Source organism: Corvus kubaryi, unplaced genomic scaffold (genome assembly GCF_017639235.1).
Source record: "Corvus kubaryi isolate FWS band 111438036 unplaced genomic scaffold, C.kubaryi_AGA036_p1.0 37398, whole genome shotgun sequence".
Lineage (NCBI taxonomy): Eukaryota > Metazoa > Chordata > Aves > Passeriformes > Corvidae > Corvus > Corvus kubaryi.
In genome coordinates, this window is record NW_024581137.1 from 30,978,471 (window position 1) to 31,001,645 (window position 23,175).

Here is a 23,175-nt window from a genome sequence, read left to right on the forward strand (position 1 = left end):
ATCTTCTTCAGTGATTTCTTAGGCTTCTTCTCATTTTCTTTCTCTTGACTTTTAAAGATATCTTGAAACAAAGTCAATAAATTTAGACATTTTTGTGTTTCTTTATATTACTGCCTTTGGCCATAACACTGAAAGCCTTCATTGCTCCGACTATTTACTCTAGTCCAATTTGCACTCCCTTACAATCATTCCCATGTTTCACTTCTTTCTTTGAGTTTATATCCTTAGCCAGCATCTACTTTTACCAATTACTGATCTCTACTTCCAACCTATTTTATTTGATAAAGCAAACTACTTTGAATAAATAATGTATTCAAGTTCAGGCTTCCTGTGGTAGATTATCCATAAGGAAGGCAATTACAGCATTGTCTAATTTGTTTGGTTTTGAAAGTGTTCACTAATTTTGTATGAGAAATTTCACCCCGTGGCCCAGTCAGGAAAGAACTTTGTTGATATTTTGAATTAAGTCTGACGTTCATGGCATAAAGCCAAATGTAGGAGAGTGAACCAAAAGTAAAGTAAAATGCTGTTTCATTTAAGCTAATGAGAAGCTGAAAGACCAAATTTGTATTGTTTGTCCTCTCCAGAAACAGAAGAATCCATATTACTTTGTTAGGGTATGTAATGTGATCATAAAAGCATGATGATTAAATAAAGCTGAGCACCCATTTCAACTCTTCTATAACACTGAACGAAAAGAGAAAAAAGACACATAAATTAAACAATTTTATTTCCTTACCTGGTGTGGCCTCATTAAGAAATGGTATTGGTTCTGGAGTTAGAGCTGTTTGAGCTGGAGCTCAGGACTTTTCTCTTATGGTGAGATACCTAGAGAAGAATAAAAACATTTTCAACTTCAAATATCTAGATTTTCTGTTTATGTAAAGGAGGGTACTCTTTGGGATTGTTTTTGTTGTTGTTGTTTGGTGGGGTTTTTTTTCTTTTTTTTCTTTTTAAGTAGTTGAAAACTTGGGATTTCCAGAAAAGGCAGAAATAGCAAAAGCTTTATAAAGAAATCTCTGCCAAAATCTCTCTTTGATTACTTTGTCCTTGCATGGAAGGTCCTTTGTAGCTTTGTTTCAGTCAACTTGGTGGCCTTTTGATTTTGCCTCAAACTGCACAGTAGCCTCTGATCCCCAAGAACTTATGGTTTCTGCCATCTCTGAAGCCGGAGCTGTTTTGTCATTGATTCTCTCAGTGGTTTCCAACCCTCTTCTTGAGATGTAAAGCCTGTCTCTGTGCTGTGAGTCTGTTCTGCCTGCCACATCCTCTAATCCAGAAATTTCCATCCTGAGCAGACCCAGTTACTCCCAGGAACAGAAAGACTGTCTCCACCTAGCAAATCATGTCTTTTCTTTCCTCCCCATGACTTACCCCAACTCAGCTTGCTTTACTTTTCCCAGAGACCACCCTCTGATGATGCCCTGGATCTGCCTCAGCTATCTGCCTCTTTCATAGCTTCCTGATAAGTTTCTCTGAGAGGTGTTGGAGCTATAAACATAGCTGCCTAAAGTACAGGGAAGCTTCCAGGAACTGAAGGAGGTGAAATTGCTGTAATTCTGCTTTCAGAATACTAAGATAGGGAAAAGACAGACAAATGTCTAGAAAAGGAAAAAGGAAAGCTGAAATCATAGCCCTTTCACAGGGAGGACTAGCGAACACCCAGACCTTTACAAAAGTGGAAGACAAGCATAGTTTCATTAGTTTTGAATTATAGAGAGGAAAATAATCAGATACTGAAGTGTTAGACTTGGTTTTAAACAGCACATGGACCAGAGCAAGATTCTCACCATTTTTGTCCAGTAAGGGATTGCTCTCATAAAACAAGGAAGGAGCTTTGCATAGTCCTATTAAAACTTTCACAGACAGCTTTTGGTATAGTTACCAGCATTCAAATCTAAATATTGGAATACACTTAGACCAAATAAGACTTAGTTAGTGGATCCATATCCACAAAGCCCAAAATATTTTTTAGTCACAAGACATTTGAGACCGAACAAAATATCCTGCAGGTTACTCTTTTTCTGCATGAAAGCAGATTTCATGCTGCGGTTTGCATTCCTGCTCTGTGTGCCAGACTTGATGACCTCTGAGGGAATGCAAATCTATAAAGATGAGCCATATTTGCACCAAAAGAGATAATTAAAGAGAGGAAGGAAATTAAAAAAGAGAAAAATACACTGCAAATTTCAGAAAATCTACCTAATAGTGGAATAAGTGGATTGAGGGATAAATGGTCTCCCAAGAGATACAACAGAAAGGCTATCTGCTTGGATTAGTACTAAATGGAATGAACAAAACACTAGAAATTACATTGCAAGGAATAATATTGCACTGACAGGGGAATGGTCAGGATAATCTAATAGTACTGTTTATCTCCAACCCCCCCAAAACTGCAGGAGATAGTATCATGAACAACACCTTTTTGTTCTCTCACTTTGTCACTCCTCTATACTCAAACTCTTTCTTTTATCCTGCCAAGAACTGCTTTTGATATGATGTGAGGATGTGTCCAGCCTGAAAGGAAGTGAAAAGAAGGACAGTCCATGAAATATTTTGAGAGAAGCATGTGCTCACCATCCTCAGGATTTACAGCAGGTATAGTATTTCAGCAGGTGTGACTCTTCCAGCAGGTATGACTGTTCTAGTGGGGTGTCCGTATTTTCCTCCTTTGCCATTCAGCACCTTGAAGAGATATAGGAGAGGGCTACAGAAACCTTTGTTGCTTTGGTGCAGCTGTTCTGATTGCTCATCAAACAGCAGTGATAGTCCTAGAAAAGCTGCTGACAAATAGAATGTAGGAGACTCACATTTATGGGTTTTGTTTCTGTTTTTCAAGGGAGCACTCCCCTTTGGAAACAGCCGTATGACAGCAGGCCAGAGGGGTGACATACGTGTGAACATATGTCACTGCCCCCCGTGGTAATGTACATGCAAACATATGGCATTGCCCTCCTGGTGCATATTAGTTGTCAAAAGACACAGGAAGGACCTTGCCCTGGTTATGTTTTTTATCATCCATATGGTTTTCTATTACTCCTGATAGCAGATAAATTACAGCTACTTCCAAAATCTCTGTCTAATAATAGTTTGTGTTTATTCCAAATATAGATGCTTTCTCTTCCTTTGGTACTTCCACAGAATTCATTGAGAACCAAGCAACAGTTTTTCATTGCACTGCAGGACTCTGATGATTTGAAAACAGAAGAAAAAGAAAGAGAGGAGTCAGCACAGACACAGCCAACAAGATGAATATCTGGAAGTAAACATGCAACTTGACCCCTGTAACTTGGAAGGGACTCAGCCTCACAGGAAGGAAAAGCCTCACTGCCACATTGCATACACACCACTGTGGTCACCAGAGAAAATCAGGATAGTGGCCCAATATAAGGACACAGTGCTCTGTATACAGTTTTACAAAATGACATGATTCTGTGAAAAACTCAGTTGGAAGATAGCAAAGTTAAATCAGTTAGCACAAGGACTCATATTTTTCTAAAGAGTAATCTGCTAGACATTTTATAATGAAAACTCCACTGGCAAAAGCACAGACCATCTCTAGATGATGCTGAAGCCAGTACTTTCAAAGACTAGTTACATGAACTGTGACAATAAGGAATCCAAAGAGCAGCTAGCTCTGCATTAGTTTACTGCCTTGTTGTCTATTCCAGTCGCAATCCCAAACCTCTATGCAGCCACTTCAATGAGTTCAATAATCAGTCCCTAAAATGGTCTAAACCACAAAGTGTACAAAATCAGTGTTTGTTTGAAAGCACTACTGTAAGTGACCCAAAGTCTAAAAGACAGGAAAATTACACAGCTGTCCTGCCCCCATATGTCAATCTCCTTGTCTGTTCCCTTTCACACCCCAACATCTCAGTCACGCTACACATGTGGCAGCTGCCATTTGTTTGCTGTGCGTCCAAGAACATGCTGCTTGGTTTAGTGTTTCTGTTGAGACAGAAGAAGACATATGCATTGCACTAAAACAAGCAATATTATTCTTGAAACTCAGGTCTTAGCATGCTGAAGCTCAGGTTTAAATATGTCAGGGCATATGTCAGACACCTGATCTGGCCTTTCCTGTTTGACTGGCAGAGGAATATCTTACCTATAAGATCAGTTGTGGTGCACATCGAGTTTGCAGAAGTACAAAACAATAAGGGCATAGATCACAATATTTTTTCATTAAAAAAAAAAAATGCTGTGGGTTTGTGGTACTTCAGTTCAGCTTAGATGATCTTGCAGCACTGAGAAAATTCTTCCAACATCACGTCAGTAAAATACTTTTGAATAGGTTTATGCCAAAGCTCTCAAAACAGTTTTAGATGGAGTGTACATAATACAATTGACATGAAAAATCTCAGCCTAGCAAAGTACTCTGTACTATCAAGAATCATAACATGGGTCCTTAGGATGATTTGGAAACCATTTTAGCGGATCAGAACTAGTGTTATTATTGTTAGATGTGTTTAGTATAGTAATTGCAAAGAATCAAAAGCAGAGAGTTGTATACAATAGCAAATGCTACAGGTAGATAAATATTTCTCACTTTCAGTAGTTACTGAAATGATTTGGTAGAGTCATGCTCAATGACTGTTCCAAACTACCTATATTTGTAATAGTCTAGGAATATTATAAAAATGAACAAATAACAAAAGTTTAGGATGCATTGATGGGGTAGTCTTTATCTTTCAGGTAGAAAGAACTTTATGACAGGAAACAACAATAAGTTAATGTAAACAACTTATTTTGCCTACCTTCATATTTCAATACAGTTGTTCAATATAACCACATTTCTCCAAAGACTCGTATTCTGTTATTGAAAGGTAATGGTGGAAACCAACTTAAGAACATGTAAAATGCAAGATTTTTTAATCAATGAGAAGCTATTAATTTAACCAAGCCTTCCTGTAATAATATTGAGACAGACTGTCTGCCTGGTTTTACATTATAGCTAGCTTTGCAATCTGTACGGAATCTAATGAGGTGTGTACTTTTTGTGAATATATTGATTGAGAGTGGTCCTTAGGAATCCAACACTGCCAAAAACTTGGTATCTCTCCGTGATTCCTGAGGGGTTGTTTGCTTTCTAGAACAACAAAGTTGGTATTTTAGTAGGAGCTGTTGGCTCTTGCCTCTCACTACACATGAAACTCATTTAGTTCATCTTCACTAGATCACATTAAGCTCAGACCTCACTAAGTTCAGATTTGATGTGATCCAATGGATCAGTGATCTGACAGACCCCCATGTGAAACCACACTGATGCATCACTTGACAGGTTCATTAAAGTCATCACATTAAAGTCATTGTGCACATGTGTAGCTCTGCAGCAGCAGGATTCCTCAAGTACCCAAACAACCTAAGCTGGTATTCTGAGCAGTTCTTGACCTGACATATTTGGAGTTGACTAAAAATTCAAGGCAAAAATTTGAGGTAGACAATCTACTTTTTAAGACTTACAGAAACCAAAAGGATCTTCTTAATCTAAAAACATGCCTTAGTTTAAGCATCTTTATCTCACCTTCATGGTGTCTCATTGCTGATTTCAGCAGAATCATCCACAGCTGAAATCCAACAAAGAATTATGGTTTTTTATCAGCTGTGGCTTTATCATAGTCAGATTTTATTAAAAATTGCTATTAGCTTAGAAGACGCATAGAAAAGAGAATCTGTAGCTAAATATACCCAATTCATTGAAAAAGTAAGAAGCTTTTTGCTTGCTGATTTCTTTAACATTGTTTTATAGTTATTTGATATATTTTTTGTTCGTACTGACTTTTTGGTGTAGCATCTGAGTGTGTTCCATTAGCTCATTAAGCACTATGACTAATGTCTGAAATATGATACGTACTCTGGAAAAAATTTGCTTTGTGTATGGAAAAAGAAAACAAATGTACTGGCATGTGGAAAAAGTAGAATCAGTTATATTTCCTCCAGTGTTGAACACAGCTGGCTGGAAAACAGGTATTTTTGAAATGTCAAGGTTTTACAACTTGTGCTTATCCCACATTAGAGCAAAGCTGGGAAAAAAAACGAAAAACCACCTTGCAGGTAAGACAGTTTTGCACATTCCATTAGAAGCAGGAGACAAGGATGAAATGATGTCCCTGATTGTTGGGGGGGGCTTGGACTAGATGACCTTTAAAGGTCCTTTTCAACTCAAACCGTGTTTTGTCTCTGAACGATTCCATGACTGCAATTCCATGAATATTCTGTATAATGGCTACCAAAGCCACTAGAGGTCTTGCTGCGCAGTGTACATGCATCATCCCCAACAGTTTGCTGCTGCTTACATTCTAGTATGAGAAATGGTTTTGGGAAACCATGATGGAATTGGGACAACCTGCCCTAGGTCGGTCTGCTCCAGAGGAGTTCATCTCCCTTCCCATGTGTCACCAACACAGAAAAAAACAGGAAAGAGCTCAGTAAATATTTAGAAAGGTCATGTGTTATACTGTCTAAAGATGGATCACATGTTAAATACTGGAACATAACGATAGTAGAGACACATTGTTCAGCTGGTTTTCTGGTGCATTTCAATAACTTTTATCCTACACACCAGCTAGCTAACTGAAATACAATACAGAATAACTATAGTCCGATGTTTACATTTTCTAATGAAAATTTTAGCTATAAAGTAGTGTCTAATCTTGGAATATTTTTATTTATTTTTGACAGAAATAAAAAGAAAGCTTTGAGTTTCTAGTTAAAAGAAATTACTACTAAAACATTATGTTATTCCACATCCAAAGTGGAGCTAACATTAACATGAAATGCTTTGAAAGTTGAAAGAATACTTAATCATGGGCTTGTAATCAAAGGAAAAATTACATCAAAGTCAAAGGCCATTTTATTGACATCTTTTGGATCACAAATTTACTTTTTTATTTGAATGGGGGATCTTGGCTGTTAGAAGTTTATGGTTTTAAAGACTGATTAATCAGGATCCAGGTAGATCATTTTATCTCTCTCTAATCACAAAGATAAAATATTTCTTAAAAAGTCACTATAAGCTGATCTATATTCTGTTACCTGTATAATCTATACCCATTACTCGCAATCAATTTTAACTTAAAAATGGAGAAATAGTGGCTTTCTGTCTATAGTTCGCAAAATTTTAAGTTCTTTGACTGTCTTCTAAATGTCACTCTAATGCTTTTTAGGCTGCAAAAAAGTAATGCAGCAAATAAAACGTGTTGCCAAACTAGGCTACAGTTCAGGATAAAACTACTTCTACTGCACATTGTATAGGGGCCTGTAAATTTATTGAGGCTCAGACTTTAAATCTGTGTACTAACTCTTTCACATCAAAATGTATATATGATCTGAATCCAAGAAATTCCAAAATTAATTCAGTAACCTTCCTATTTTTTACTATGGACTATTATTTTAAAAAAAGAAAACACATATATATGTAGAACAATTCATTAATCAAAAATATTTGACAAATTTGGTGTAGTGCAGACTTTTACAGTACTCCTTTAGTTAAAGTGTGAATCAAAATCCAAAGTAAAATAGGAGTTCAATACTCACAATAGAAATAAGTACCAAATAAAAATACAGAAACTGTAAACCTAGGATAGTGTTTCGTGGGGAAGGGAGACCTAAGGTGACTGGATATGGATATCTATCCACTAGCTAACAGTTTATGACAAATGAAACATATTTAAGTAGCCTAATTTTCTTTCTGATTTAATAGGATCCAATAAATGGAAACTGTATGGCCAGAATAATGAAAAGAGCACAAAATTTATCTCATTCTGTTGCGTCCTCTCTGTGTTCTTTTGTCCTTTGATTGCACTGGTGGATAATATTATTTTGTTCCCAAGGAAATATGTCCCTTTGATTAGGTTGCAGATATTCTCTCATTTGTCACTGTTCTATCAAGCTATGCCATGTAACAGCAGGAACCCTTGATTATTTAATTGCTTGTAAGAACTCATTAAATCTTACTATCAATCATTGGACATATGGCAAATATCACCCAATGGCAGGAGAGGTTTTAACAGTGATCTGTCACTGGGGCATACCCTTTCTTTAGTAGCATAGGCCCTTTGTTTAGTTCTCTGATCATAATAATTTTTAATTAATATTGATTTGTAAAAGAGTGTTCATGCAGTGGCCTTAATCTATGGGTATAAGGATAATCTTCTAACAGAAGCATTTGTAATTCCATATAAATATCCAGGAACCCCATCTAAGAGAGTTTAACCTTTTAACAATGTTTTGTAGATCATGTTAGTCTGATGATAACCTAATTTAGTCTTCAAAGTGGATACGGCTCATTAAGAAAAACATATAAGAAGTCACACAATAGGTTTTGCATCAACACCTTGATGGGATCCTATGAGCTATCTCTGATGATATGAATGCAAAAGACATTTTTCAAAATATAGAATATTAGCTATGGCTAATAGAGGTAGCGACTTGTTCAGCTACTTGTTTTGTCTATAACAAAAATCAAGTCAAGGGAGTGGGAAGAAATCTCACCAAATACTGCTTAACTGCATCACAGATCCTTAAGGTTTCGATATATATTTACACAGATGGATAGACCTAAAGTAATGAAATAATCTGATTATTGTAAAAAGTCCTGCCTGAGATATGTAGAGTTTAACATAAGAAGAATTTAGACTCAGCATTCTTTGCCATCAGAACTTTAGCTACAACTAATTTTACCTGAGGAGGTTCAAAATTAGCCATGCTCTAAAACTGAATAAACTTCCAAAGGTGAAAGTTCACAGCAGTTGGCAATAGAACTTTTTTGCAATCATAAAAAGAGTGATATTGACCGTTTTCTTGTGGTGACTACTCTTTCCTTCTACTGGACTCACAACCTTTTTATATACTTTGTTCATTAGTACTACTTGGAAGTTGCAGGAAACAAGAGAAAAGTCCAACCACTCAACACTTCTTTAATGATTAAATTCAACAAAAAACTTGCCTTCATCTTTCTTACTCTTGATATACTGTTATTTGGAGATAAAAACAGTATCTAAGCTACTACTTTGTAATAACTTTCTCAAAAATCCCATTTCTTTTGAAAATTTTGTGTCAAAAGTCTTTGAATAATTCATAAACAGAGAAAAGTGGAAACTGGAAGATTTCTGTCTCTGAGTCAGGCTTCTACTCATTCGTGCTACCTGTGCCATATTACACTCTTTATCTGAGGTGTGGTTGCCTTTGTAAGATGACATATATGCCTCGCCATAGCAACAGCTTAGGCTGGGGAAGGGTGGGTTAAATTCTAAAATTTGTATGTTCTTGGAACAAATTTTTTGGATATGGATCACAGCTGGTGTCAATGCCAGTTTGTTTTGTGGTTTTGGTGCAGTGGGTGAGCTCTACAAAAGAAGTAGAGATTTGCATGTATAGAAATAGTAAAGAGCCACAAGCACCTTGCTTTTATACAGAGTGAAAGGACGGCTGTGAGAAGTAAGAAAGAACATCAGATTATTACCTGAGATATGTATCTGCACTTTTAGGTATTGAAATTATTTAGAAAAGAGGCAGAAAAGAAAAAAGAATTTTGAGGCTGGATTTCTCCATGTGTTAGTATTTCAGGTTATATTTTCTTTTTTTATGAACTTCTGCCTCTACATATTTCTGTGTATTCATCCCTTTTCTGTTAATAGTATTGTACCAGGCGTCTATAATTTGTCTTATGTTATGTTGACTAAAGATCATATAATTTTTGCAAAAAAAATCTGCTTTATGCTTTCATGAGGACTTACGTTGACTCCCTCATTTTGAAACAGCTATACTGATTTTTAAATGTATAATAATTATTTTTAAACTTAGTTTCTGAATCTTTGGTTCTTCTCCAAAGAGGATTCACCTATGCCTAAATAGCTGTATGCATACATACAGCCTTGAGGACAGATTATTCAGGTGTTTCTCTGATAAAGTGAAATCTAATTCATTCCTGTAGAGGCAGAACTCAGCCCTATAACAAGGGGAAAACCTTCATGACAGATATTCAGCTACATCTAATATGTGTTTAACATTATTATAGCAGTATAAGGGATGTAAAAGAGTAATTTTCCTTTCCTGGAAAACACTGTAAGACTGTCTTGAGATTCCTCTAAGCAGTGCTGCCTATGGAAAACTATCCCAAGGATCAAATCAGATACCATGGCTCACGAGAGAGTCTTTTGGGAAATGTTTCGATGAATATATACAATTTAATTATTGTTTTGTTTTGTAGTTTACATAAACTTAACAAAACATTACAGGTAGATAAATCACAAATTTCTGTGGTTTTCTAAGCATTTAGTTACTGGGCTTTGTCCTAATTCCTCATTTTTTTTCCATGTTGTGACATTATTGGAGTCGTTTTTGTGCTTTTTGCGTCTCTTTTCCTGAAGCTTAATAATTGTAAAATGATAATAATAATGTGAGATGATAAAAAAATTTTCATATTCTGTTTGAAATTCTGAGCATACTCAGATTCCTTGGCATTTTAGCTGAGAGTTCAGTTCTTATTTCATTTATTGTACAGAAATGGGTCCATCTGATTTACTTCTGTGTAAAATAATGATAAAGATCTCTTTTGCCAACTGGCTTGAGACTATGAAGTACTTCATTAACCATTCAGAGATACTGGAAACACCTTGTTTTCCCAAGAAACTGTTTTAACTTAAGGACTTCACAGACAGCCTGTTAACAAGAACTGCAATACATTACAGTAACTTCATTACTTCCAAGGTAGGCTAGAGTGTCATTTCAGGAGTAATGAATGATGCTTTAAGGTATCAGGCAGATACCCTAAAGACACTGAGATTATGCCACAAAATACAGAAAGTCTTCCAGGAAGCAAATGAATAAGCTTTGCTAAGGGAGCGTAGAATAAAACCCATTAAAACCCATTAAAGGAACCCAAACTGTAGACAGAAGGTAAGGAAGGATTGATTTGTTGTAGCTGTAAAGGCGATAGAATGTCTATTTATTAATTAAAAGTACATTTTATGTATTGTGATATGATAAATTGTTGACTGTTTAGGCGAATTACCTCAGAAATGCACCTAAGGCTATTAACACTGATAAATTATGCACTACTACTTTTTAAATTTCTGAAACAGTCTTCACAAGTATGCTTGACTTTATTTTCAGTTTTAAGCAGCAGTTTTGTGTAACCATATTCAACATTTAACTATTGCCACTAAAATCTTCCTAGCCAGAAAAAAAGCCAAGCTTTCACACACAGTTTTAACTCTACTATTTTCCCCTATTTTCCTGTTAAATATACATACATATGAAACACAAAGTTTTCTATTTTGACAGAATCTGATGAAAAAAAGTAACATACTCTTAACTATATACTCCCTTGACTTTATATCCCCTTTAACTTGGGAGCGTTAAAACAAGTAACCCCCACCTGAAATAAATGTTTAAAATATGAAAATGACATTTTTGGGGGTATAAATAAACACAAAGAGAAAACTGAAGGTGTATATGTATAAATAAATCTATATATTCTCACACACCAAACTTCTGGGAAAATGTACTAATCTCTGGGGTTTTTTCTTCTAGGATACTAACTAAATCAGCTAGAGGTGAAAAACACTAAATAGTTTTCACAGGTGTTCTGTGTCTTTGAACATATAATGTTTTAAGTTCAATATCCATATTTTGTACTTATATATATTAAAAAATATAGTGTCCGTATTCTGATATATTCTGTGTACTTACAACAGAGTTTATATCTGAAAATCAGGCATCCATCCAATATAAAGTTAAAAATTTCAACATTGTGTTTGTCATCCTCTATAAATTTGAATGTGTGATTGTTTATATATGGGAGTGAGTGTGCACGTGTGCGTGTGTCTGTCTTGAAAAATAGGCCTTTTTTGTCACTCTCTGATGGTGGTGACAGAGGGAGAATAATACCTTTGTCCCACTATAATTTCTAAAGGCATTTAAAGGGTTCATTGTTTCAAATCAAAGAGCTATTCATAAGTTCCAATAAAATGCAATCCATCACAATTTTACAGGAGCAGAAGCTTTCAGCTTGTACATATTTTTCAGGAAGGCAATTTAAAGCTTATAAACACAAATCACATCTTTGGGTTTTAACCACAAAACATTTACACAGTACTGACCTACCACCTACCACATCTCAGTACAAAGCCAAGAAGTAGAGCACGCAGGACCAGGAAGCAAGGACCTGGAGACAGCATTTTAGAGTAGACCAGATGCTGGGGCATCAATTCAGGAATTCTCAAAAAGTTTAGAGAGAAAAGGATGTTCCCTTGTGCTTATATCCCTTATTAGAGTGTATATGGCATAATAATTCAAATAGTTGTTTGAATGACAGACCTATCTGAAACAGGTTCTTATATCCAGGAAAAAGGACTCTGGAATAATTTTTTTGCCCTTTTTTTCCCCCACGTATTTGATGATTATGCTTGTGAGCTAATATGTACATTGACCAGATGCACAATTGCTATGATACCATAGCATCTCTGATCAGTAACTAATTTAGCTCAGTCTGTTAAAAAACCTTTGATGCATATGGGTGAATCACTCTTAGAAAAAAAATGTGAAGACATATTATTCATTCTATTTTACTGGAGGAGAATTGAAGCTTAGAAATGCTCTATTGTTTACCTAAGGTTACAATCATTTAAGTGACTTACTCAAAGAGCTGGAATCAACCAGTTCTGTCCTAGTCTGTCTTAATATGCAAACATTACTCTATTTTTATTTAGTGTTTCCTATTCTGGGAATCTTGAAAGTACAGTGCGGATTCATCTTCCTAGGGAACTGGTATTCATAGACTCATGAATCATAGGATAATCTTTGTTGGATGGGAGCTCTGTAGGCTATTTTGTCCAACCATCTGTCCAAATCAAGACTAACTCAGAAGCTAGACCAGATTAAATAGGGCATAGTCCAGTAAAATGTTGAAAGCCTTGCTGAAAGTCCGGTCTTTCTTGACAGCCTGTTCAGCACTTAACCATTCTCATTGTGAGGAATTTTTTTCCTTAAGTCCCCTTGCAAGGTCTCATGATGTAACTTTTTATCACCATCATTTGTCATTTCGTTGTGAATCTTGGAGAAGAGACTACCTTACCTATGTTTCTCCATAACCACCCAATATGTACTTAGAAAATAAATCACCTTTTAGTCTTCTTTTTGAAGGGTTAAATAAGTACATTCCTTCAGGGTGTTGTGCGCTCCAACTCCTGTCTATCCCAGCCTTCTCTGGCTTCGCTCCAATTTGTCAGTACCTCTCTTATAGTGGGGAGCTGGACGCTGTGGCACTACAGGTGTAAGAGGACATGCAAGTGGCTTAGTGGGAATAAACTCTTCCTGTGACCTGCTGGCCATGTGCTTGCTGATGCAGCTCAGTATGGACTTTGTTTACCTTTGGCTGTGCACGCTGTTGGCTCCTTCAACTTGCTGTGCACCAGAATCCTGGTGTCCTTCTCCACAGACCTGCTTTCCAGGCAGCTGCACCCCAACTCACACAGATGCAAAAACAGCTCTTCCCCCTAAAAAAAAATACAATAACTTATATTTTAGGAGAAGGAAGCTCTTCAATACCATCATAACATGGGAATGCAGTCTGACAATTGTTAAATATCCTGCGTTTCCCATTAAGATTAAGGAAGATTTCAGGCTCCAAACCCGTTAGCTCTTAAAAAGGAATCAAGTGAACTACAGTAAACAAAAATCACTTTGTAAGAGAAAACTGTAGAAGTTGCTAGTCATTGTAATGCACACTGATATATTCTTTAGCAGCAACATTGTTTTATTCCAAATAATCACACATCAGCAAATGAAAAATTTACTGTTATCTATAAACTGATTATGTTACAACATCCCTGAGATTTATAACTCCCACACTGGATCTTTACCCCTTTCCTACTGCTAAACTGTTATCCTTTCTGCCTCTTTTTTTTTTTTTTTTTTAATTAGGCCCATGTACTTTCAGCATTTCAAAAGGCTGTATATTTATTCTGGAACTGTTAGCTGCTACTGGATTGTTTGATTGAATCATGGTCCAATATCAATATTTTGTATTATAAAATGCTTTGTAGCATATTAAAGAGTCAACCAAAAATGAAAGGGAATGGCTACTCTAAAATCTTTTTCTCATTTGATGCTAGCAGATTGTTTTAAAAATTCACATCTTCTTTTCTGTGCACAAACTACCTACAAAAATAGTGGCGGCAGTTGGATTGTTTTTAAAGCACATACAACTCTAACCTTTCTTAATCTAATTTACATTTTAAAATGCTTGCTGTTTCAATTCAATTTGTGCTGATCCTGCCATGGAAAAGTGGGAGGACAATGCTTAAAATAATGATAATTCTTTCCTCTTTCAGACAGCCAAGCATAGAAGAGAACAGTTCAGAGTAGGTTGGGACAAGAAAGAAAACAGGCCTGGATTCACTTTGGTTAAAGTAGTGTCACATACAGAATCAGTATATTAACAATAGAGGTTTTGGAACAAGCCCACATGGCCTGATAAATAAAGGAAAGAAAGTAGTGAGAGAAAATCAAGCTACTCCTAAGTTGCAGAACGTAGCTGCAGAGGGAGGAGATGAAGAGACAGAGCCACTACTGCTGGAACAGAGACTTGTTGCCATGGGAGCAGGGATAAGGAAAGCTGGTACCCTGGAGGCAGTGACTGGGGATAAGAACAAAAAGGAGAGAGATAAGAACTTGGAACACTGCACATTCAGGGAACAGACTCATGCACACACCCCCCCTTTATTTTAGGAAGCCCAAACTGCCTTATTTCCAACCTATGTAATCACATGCATGATGGGGCCAAGGTCAGAAAGGCAAAATTTTGTAAGGAGAATATTAAGTACCTTTTACAGAAGTAGTTGTTTTTTTTAGCTCTCTCTTCCCTTTGAGCTCATTTTAAAATACACATCATATGTGACATACAAGGTGAATATCCATGCTTACAGGCTGATATCTTCGGGATCACTAAGGAAAAAACAAAAGCGTTTATCCATGGAAACAGAAGATTCAGAGTTTCTTCCCCTATCAAGTCATGTATTGTCTCATAGGAGTGCAATGACAATTCTAATATTATGAGAGTTTGGCTTATTGAGAAAGATAATTTTTAAAAACCTTGCTAAATATTTCTACTGGCATTCTTCGATAAAATATAGCACAAAAATTCGAGCAATATCCTGATGTCATGAGACATTACCGTGCAATAACAGGGATAAAACTTGCTGTAGAATTTAACCATGGCAGTTTTAGTTTTGAAGTAAGTTACTTTAATTTAGGTTGCCATTTCCTGTACAAAAATCATGCATTGAAATTTCCCATTTTTCCAAACAGCAGGCATTTTATATGGAAAAATCAGCAAAGAAACTTTTCTCCTTTGCATTTTCCAGGCACAGAGGGTACAAATGGTTAAATATTTTTCTCATACTTACATATCGAAGTTTAAACCCTCTGCCCTGTGGTTTACCTGCATGATTTTATTCTCTTTCCTCCCAAGTCTGCCTTGTACTTATGTTTTTTTATTCTACAGTATGAGCTGATTGTTCAAACTCTGTGACCAAACCACTCACTTTGTAACCTTTTCTGAAAGTATATATTAATAAAAACAAGCAGGAGTTGTCAGTGCAGCAAAAAAATAAAACTGCCTGTTATATGCAAAGCACATCTTTAATGATGTTTAAAAAGGAGCTAAACATCTCTATGGGAATTCTTAAAACACTTATCTCTTAGGCCCTTATTTAGTTTTGCAAGTCTTTGTTGTTTAACAAGCTGGAGAAATGGGTCATCTAATGTTATATTAATCAGTAAATTAATATTTTAATTTGATTTTCTTTATAGTTGAGATGCTTGCGGCATCTACAGTGTTTTTTCTCTCTGTACACTGATGTTAAGCAGTATCATTATCATAATGTACCTTGGGGTTGTGAGATAACAGGGTCCAGTGATAGCTCTATTCTTAGGAGAGTGGGAGGTTTATGATGACACTTATACATTTTAAATGACACGTGGAGGCTCTCGTGCAATGAAATGTCTTACAGCTGAGTCATAGGCTTTTCTACATTGGGCTTTTTAGTTCGTACACTTGAAATCACATGCTTTCATGTCCAAGGAGGTGATACATTTTACCAATTTTTTGATAAGATCTTTACAGTGTGCTGGAATCTCAATGATTCAGTTTTTATAACCAGTCCTATTTTGAAAATTTTTGATAAGTTGCAAGAGATATGACTATCAATAGATGAAAAGGAGAGAAAATGAAAATTAATTCTTTTTTCTGAAAAAAGTTCCAGCTAAGTACGTTTTTCTCAAATATTCAGTCAGTCAAATACAGAAGACTCGTTGACACAAGGAGAGACACAGACTTTTATTTGGTGTTATCAGCTCTAATTACCCTTCTGAAATGTGCTTGGAAACTCAGAAGTTTGATTAGATCAGGCAAGATGGTCCCTGTCCCTTGTGCATTTTTACAAGAGCTGACAAAGAAAGCTTTCTCCTTTTTGCTCTCTTATGCATGACCTTTAAACAGGTCAAAATAGTGCTAAGATGGAAATGGTTCACAGGTTACTGTTAGGTGAGTACAAAGGAAGAAACAGTCTTTGTTCCTTTTACCTCCTTAGACAGTCACAATCTGGCCTTCTCACCTTCTCCTTTCCCTCCAGACTCCGTAATTGAGGATATTTACTACATCAAAGATCCCGTGCCTAGTACAGGCCCCCTCCCTCTATTACAAATACACAAATCACATGTCCTAGTGCATGTTCGCTCTGGTCCAATGGTAAGTTACGTGTCTGAGTGAAAATATATGTTTGGTGATACCCTCACATACCAAGGTCAAAGCAAATCACATTCACACATTCCGTATCACACTCAGTTTACTGGCCATACCTCAGCAGGTGCACCATAACCATATATGACTGTAAAACAGCCAATACTTTATTGTTTCTTGAGCTTCACTGGCTTTGTAACATAGCCGTTCACAAAAATGCATCCAAATGCAGGTTCCACTTATGCTTGCAATTGGGCAAGTGCAAAATTGGCTCAGGAGGAATGTAGGCACGGTGCCAGTTTCCTTCTCTCTCTCTCTCTCTCTTTTTTTTTTCTTCTTTTTTTTTTTTCTTTTTTCTTTTATTTTTAAAATAACTTATTAATGTGAAATGGCATTTTAAACATTGCATAGCACAGGATTCTGGGTTTGGGGACTGAGTCATGTCTGGCAACCCTCACTTTCAGTCAGAAGCTTTTTTTCCTGTCTCAGAATAGTGGTACCAGCTTTTCAAAAGATAAATCTGCCTGGATTGAGTCAGCCTCGAGGCCAGAAATGTTGTGTGGGCTGTTGGCTGGATGACTGCACCAGAATGTTTTGAAGTTAGAATAAATGGAAAAATCTAAATGAACGTGCTTATTATTTTAGCATAATAATAGAGTTAATAGATAATCTTACATTATGAGATCCATGAAAATTTTTGTGATGGATCATTGAAAACTTGTGGGAATATTCACTTTGCTTTTGATCGGTACTAGTTTTCTCTGAGGAAAGTACTCATTTTTTACAAAAGCCTATAAATAGAAAAACAAATGCCTGAATTAGTTTTGAATTAGAATGAAGTTTTGAGTCTAATTCAACGTGAAAATCCTTTTGAATTCAAGAGAAGACTTACCTCAGTTTTAATATGAAGGACTTTTCTAAAAGTTTGAAACTTCAGAGGTGTTTGGCTTCATTGTAAACATTTCACACATCTCTAGCTATCACGTTGCTAAAGTCAGCACTTGCCAATGTCAACAGAATGAGCTTGTTACACATCACTGAATGTTGCAGGAGTAGGTTTGATGCCCTATATGATTTTTCAGTCTCATTTTTTGGAGTCTTTACACAAAACGAATAACATCTGTCTTCAAAGAGAGTTTCATCAGCTCCAGAAGCAGGAAGTCTATAGACTACATAAGCAGGAATAGCAGAGGTGTCTTAAAAAGGTGGGTGCTCCAGAAGTGAACGTGCATTGAAAAAAGAGACAGTCTGCTTAAATTAAACCAAGTAACCTAAGGGGTCTGGCTACTCTCACATTTTTACAACACATGCAAAAAACAAGTTAGGAAGAAGTTTCTTCCTTTAGCAACTTAAAAAATAGATTGAAATTCCAATTCTTCTGTCCCAAAAGCACAGCAATATTTTCTCCCTCTATTGATTATCACTCCACTTTGGTTGAAACAGTCCTGACTAAGATCAAAATCGCCTTGAAAAGATGACTTTAAACCTGATGAAGTACCAGCACCACTGCACTATGCTATCAGATGGGTATTTTTGGAAAATGAAAGTAAATCAATATTAATAATATAAACCAGAAATTGATTGATTTTGCCATTAAAATATGTAATGGTGAAAGAGCCCATATCTAATGATTTCTGTTAAAGTCTTGTAAGTAACATATTAATTAAACTGGATACATGAAAATATTTGAAGACATTTGTAAGACTTACTTGGGTCAACCAATTTTTAAAAGCAAAAGTTCTACCATTAATAAACTAGAGAAAGATCATAGCTGTTAAGCAATAAGGATGAAAGTCACATGAAAAGGTGACTATGAGAAATTTGAGAAAAAAAGAATTTGCAGTCTCCATCATTCTCTGTCTCTTACAGTCTAATAAGTTAACTTGTACTGACTGGTAAGAGAGGCAATAAAAACTGATAATTCTTTAAATGACACTAATTCCAGGATGTATGCAAAGCCTCACCAATGCCTTAGCATCTATCAAGGACATATTAAATAACTCAAGATAGTGGATTAATATTGTGTAACCATCTTCAGAAATACTAAACCATCCATTCCAACATCCTTACTGGCATTGATCATGAACCATTGAATCAGTACTTTATGTTCATTTCCTTTCATTTGCTTTATTTTACACTGGGGAATATTTGCATTCGTACTACATTCCTGTTTCACATCAAACACACTCTAAAATTCCTACCTGCCTTAATGCAATAGTAACTTTGGTAGCCAGTTATGGTCCTTGATAACTATGCTCATTCCCCACTCCACCCAACAGAGAGACTGAAAGAGCGGAAAAAAAAGGGAAAAAATGAAAAGGAAAATAAAGACCTAAAAGGCCAGTGATCTGATAACAAAACCGATAAGTTTGTTATTATAGTAATAACGAATTGGTAAATTTGGAAATTAACATCTAATGTATGTCAATAAAGCTTTAGTAATGGCTTAAAAAAAAGAGTTAACAAAAGCACCACCAACAAAATGAGGAATTAGAAAGCACATTAGAGCAATCAGTAAATCATTTTGAAAAAGAATCAAAATCACTATACAGAACTGAAAACCACTAAGTCAATCCTTATTGTCAAGCCTAATGTGATCCAATGTACTGTAGTGAGGGAATAGGAAGGAAGTGTCTACACCACATGTTGAATTAAAGGGAATCAACCAGCCATTTACTTTCATTTATTTAGTAACCTTCGTGATGAGATCATCAAATATATTGCCTCCTCGGGAATCACAGAAGGCTGGTATCTTGCTCCCTTTCTTCTATCCCACCCTTTCCGACCTGATTTTTCCATCAAACTACTTGGCTATTTAAATGCATGGAATTTTTTTAGGGAAAAGTTGGTTTTGCTTTGTACCAGAAGAAAAACATATTGAGATATTATGCTAACAGATTAATTTTAAATCACTCTGAAGGATTCACTAATGGACTTCTGAATATTGCAGTATCATACTCTTAAGAAGTAGTGCACACAACAAGCTATGTTAACTGAGACCAATAGGAAATAATTTGACTGCAAATGATAAGTAAAAGGAAAAATGTTTCCTGCTCCACCAAAGCAAAATCAAACAAGAAAAACATACTGATGACAACACTTTACCTATAAGTCTAGAGATCACTGCATTAAACAGAGACGACTTCTCTTGTCCCTTGTTTTGATAGGTAAGTCATCTGCTGTTGGAGTAATTTGTTGTCAAAGGTGTTTGAGATGAACTGGGTTCCTGTTTCCTCTATCCCACTTCCACGATGGGAACCTGAAACAGCAGCCCTACCTGTAGATATTTATTCTGTAGAATGCCCAAAGAGAGGTGAAAAGGATCGCACAATGGGTAAGACTTCTATTTCCAAAGACAGTCAGTATAACCAAAAAAACCACAGAACATGAGCACCTGAGTGCCTCCATGGCTCACTGTTCACTGGGTTACAGGATCCCTTATCCATGCTACCTAGAAATGACTTGGTAAGTATGCAAGAGCATGCAGAAATCCTTTCTTTGGTCACTGTAGCCCCTTAGTACAGTTCTCTGTCTAGGCAACACTGCCTCATTCTGGCTAGTTCAGAATTAATTTGAGTATTTCTATAGGGCTTCATATTGAGCCATATTTATATTTTGAGAGCAACAAAGCTTTTATCTTTGGAGTTTTCTTCACCTACTTCAAATCTGCTGGAGTTCATAAGTATTTAAAAGCCTGTAATTTTTTTTTTTCCCAGCTGTAGAAGCTGGTCCAGTAGTAGATACTATCACACTTTACAAATCTTGACTCAATTATATCAGTACATTGTGGTAGGGAAATTGCTTCTGAGACAGTTTCCCTGCTTGTTTTCTTCCCTTGATATGTTTTACTTGGTAGTAGTTCTGATTGTATATATGAACTGAGTTGAATTTGGAAAAATAAACTGTTTACAACTTCAATCTTTTATCAAAGAAGGTCAAAATATTATTCTTCTACGTATAAAACTTCCAATTAGTGATAGCTGATGCATACGCTATCTAAAACACTATATTACTTTTTTCTGTTCCAATTTGTCTGGTAAAGAATTTGAGTTCCTATGAATTTATTCCTTGTTTTCATTGTATATGTGAACAGTATATGTACCAAATTTCAGTACATAAGGAGATTTGTTGACAGTTTACTTTGGCAATTCACAATTTGTAGAGCATAGCTGCTAGCTAAATCATGTGGGTTTGCTTCTGCTCTCTAAACAGATTCTTTTTTTTTTTTAAGTGGAAATAACAAATAATGCTTAGCCAGTAAAAATAAAAAAAAATAGTACTCTTTAGATGATTTCTGATTCCCTTCTTCCTCTCATATTCATGCAACAAAAGCTGTTTGAGTAAACACTCACAAATACTAAAATGAAAGGGCATCGGCAGACAGGAAGAATGGCTTTTCAATTGGTTACTTAAAAGTCTTCCATTAGGTGTCAGCTGCTTACATTTCCAAACATTATATCCCACAATAATGAATAAAAGACTTCCTAATAAAATGAAGGCTTTTTAGTGTGAACATTATGAGTGCCTACTCAAGACTAAGGTTAATTTTGTGCCTTGCATGAGCACTTTGGCTTGCAGATAGAGAGTTTGATTTAGGAACGGGTCACACTCCACAGACATGAAATATCCATCTGTTGTGTGAAGAGTCACACTCTAGAGTGAATGGAATTCCTCAGATCAGAAGAAAGTAACTGAGTATTTTGTGATACCTGATCTCTCCTCCACCTGTGGAAACCTATTGAAGCAGCTCTACTTACAAGACATTTGTCAGAATGTTAATTGGAAAAATGACTTCATTGTGTGAGTCATACAGTCACCTCTGTGGACCTCATTAGGTTTAAATGAGCAGACTGAAGGCCAGAGCAATCATTCTGATCACAGCCATATGTTGGCGAAGAAACTCTCTCAGAAACAGGCTCGTGGCCAACTTTGGGTACTTACAAATGACTAGATGGAAGATGGAGGTCTTGGTGGCAGGAAATACACTGGAAACACTGACATATGTAACATGTTCCCTTTCACAACAAAGGACAATTTAAACACATCTTTCAAAATAGCAGATTCACTAGCTTGTAGGTTTTTAAATGGCTTGCAGCTTTTGGATTGGGACAATGATAATTTTAGGTGGCTGTAGATCATGCTTGCATGTAGCTGTGGGGTTCTTTGCAGGACACCCCATAGCCCTGGTTTGAAATCCTTAGGAACACAAAACTTTTTGCTGGGAAATGAAGTCATTCCATCTTGACTTCAAAAATAAGAAAGACAATCAAAATAAACTATTGGTTGAGTTTGTGACTTTCTGTGAGAATATAAGCTGCATTTGTGGAGCTGCTTTTTACCTACTTTTGAGAATTAGGTAGATCTGGATGAGGGTTTTAGTAGAAAATGAAAACAACTCTGTCTCCCACAGCAGCTAAGAAGTAATCTCCAGCAGCAGAAGTTGTATAAAGAGAATGACATATTCTACCATTTATTTAATTTTTTTTTAGCTTGAAAGATTCTGCTGTTGGGATATCCAGACTCAGAAGTGCCGAGAAAAACATTGTTGGAAGACATCTCATAGTAAGGAGTCTTGTCAGGACAAGTAAATGGAAGGAACATGGGATAGCATTCTTCTTCTAATGTCATCTAAATATATTATAAATTTGCAATGAGGCTTAAGGTGACTTACAAAGCTTGAGGGAATTAAACTCTGTAAACTTTTTCAGAGGATAAAAGTAAGCAATATAGTCATTAATATCTATGGAATAACCTCACCCAAACCAGTATTACTGAAATACAAGACTTCTATAATTACATATTTGTCTTACCTTAAGTATATCTATTTTGAAGCCATAGATTAAGGTACTTTTGCGGGTGTGAAACTCTCAATAGTCTGACCTTTACGAAATTTATTTCAACTACTCATATATGTCTGAACTTCAGAAAAGTACACATTTTGCTTCTTTTTCTCAGTTGCTGTGCACACAGTCCTTTTTCTATCTGACCTCAAAATAAACAAGAATGAAAAAAATATTTTTAAAAACTGACATCTCACTACAAATAAGCAGAAATAAAACAAGAAGCTTTTAAAAACCAACAAGCTACCAAAAAGAAGACTGAAAATCTTGACATTGTCATCATCACTTGAGAGACTGAATTGTTATCTACTCAACTCCACCTTCCCACATGATGAAAGAAATCTAAGACATGGCCTTGAGGTATCAAGCCATCCAAAACTCTGCCCATGCAAGTTGTGTTCTTCCAACAGGTATATTTCTATTAGATTTAGTCTCATAATTGGAAACACAGAGATGAACCGCATTTCACAAAAATGGCCATAAAATCTTATGCTCCCATACAAAAAGCAACCAAGTCAAAACTTGTTTGTAGCAAAACAAGAGGATAAAAACTAGGAATTAAAACACATTGGTCATTAGGAAAGTTCT

The 23,175-nt window shown here is 35.9% G+C and overlaps 1 long non-coding RNA gene across 3 annotated transcripts in view; it reads right to left on the bottom strand.

Annotated features, from left to right (window-relative positions):
* Positions 1 to 23,175, bottom strand: part of LOC121671636 — a 296,300-nt gene that overhangs the window by 39,708 nt on the left and 233,417 nt on the right. For 2 of the 3 annotated variants that reach the window (XR_006018558.1, XR_006018557.1), the window contains 6 exons: positions 22,558 to 22,734; positions 19,853 to 20,006; positions 14,832 to 14,952; positions 13,376 to 13,502; positions 2,578 to 2,685; positions 740 to 828 (listed from right to left, as the gene is read on the bottom strand). This is a non-coding gene — a long non-coding RNA (uncharacterized LOC121671636). Of the gene's footprint in view, positions 1 to 739; positions 829 to 2,577; positions 2,686 to 13,128; positions 13,272 to 13,375; positions 13,503 to 14,831; positions 14,953 to 19,852; positions 20,007 to 22,557; positions 22,735 to 23,175 lie in introns of all 3 variants that reach the window. The other variant, XR_006018559.1, reaches the window with a different exon arrangement.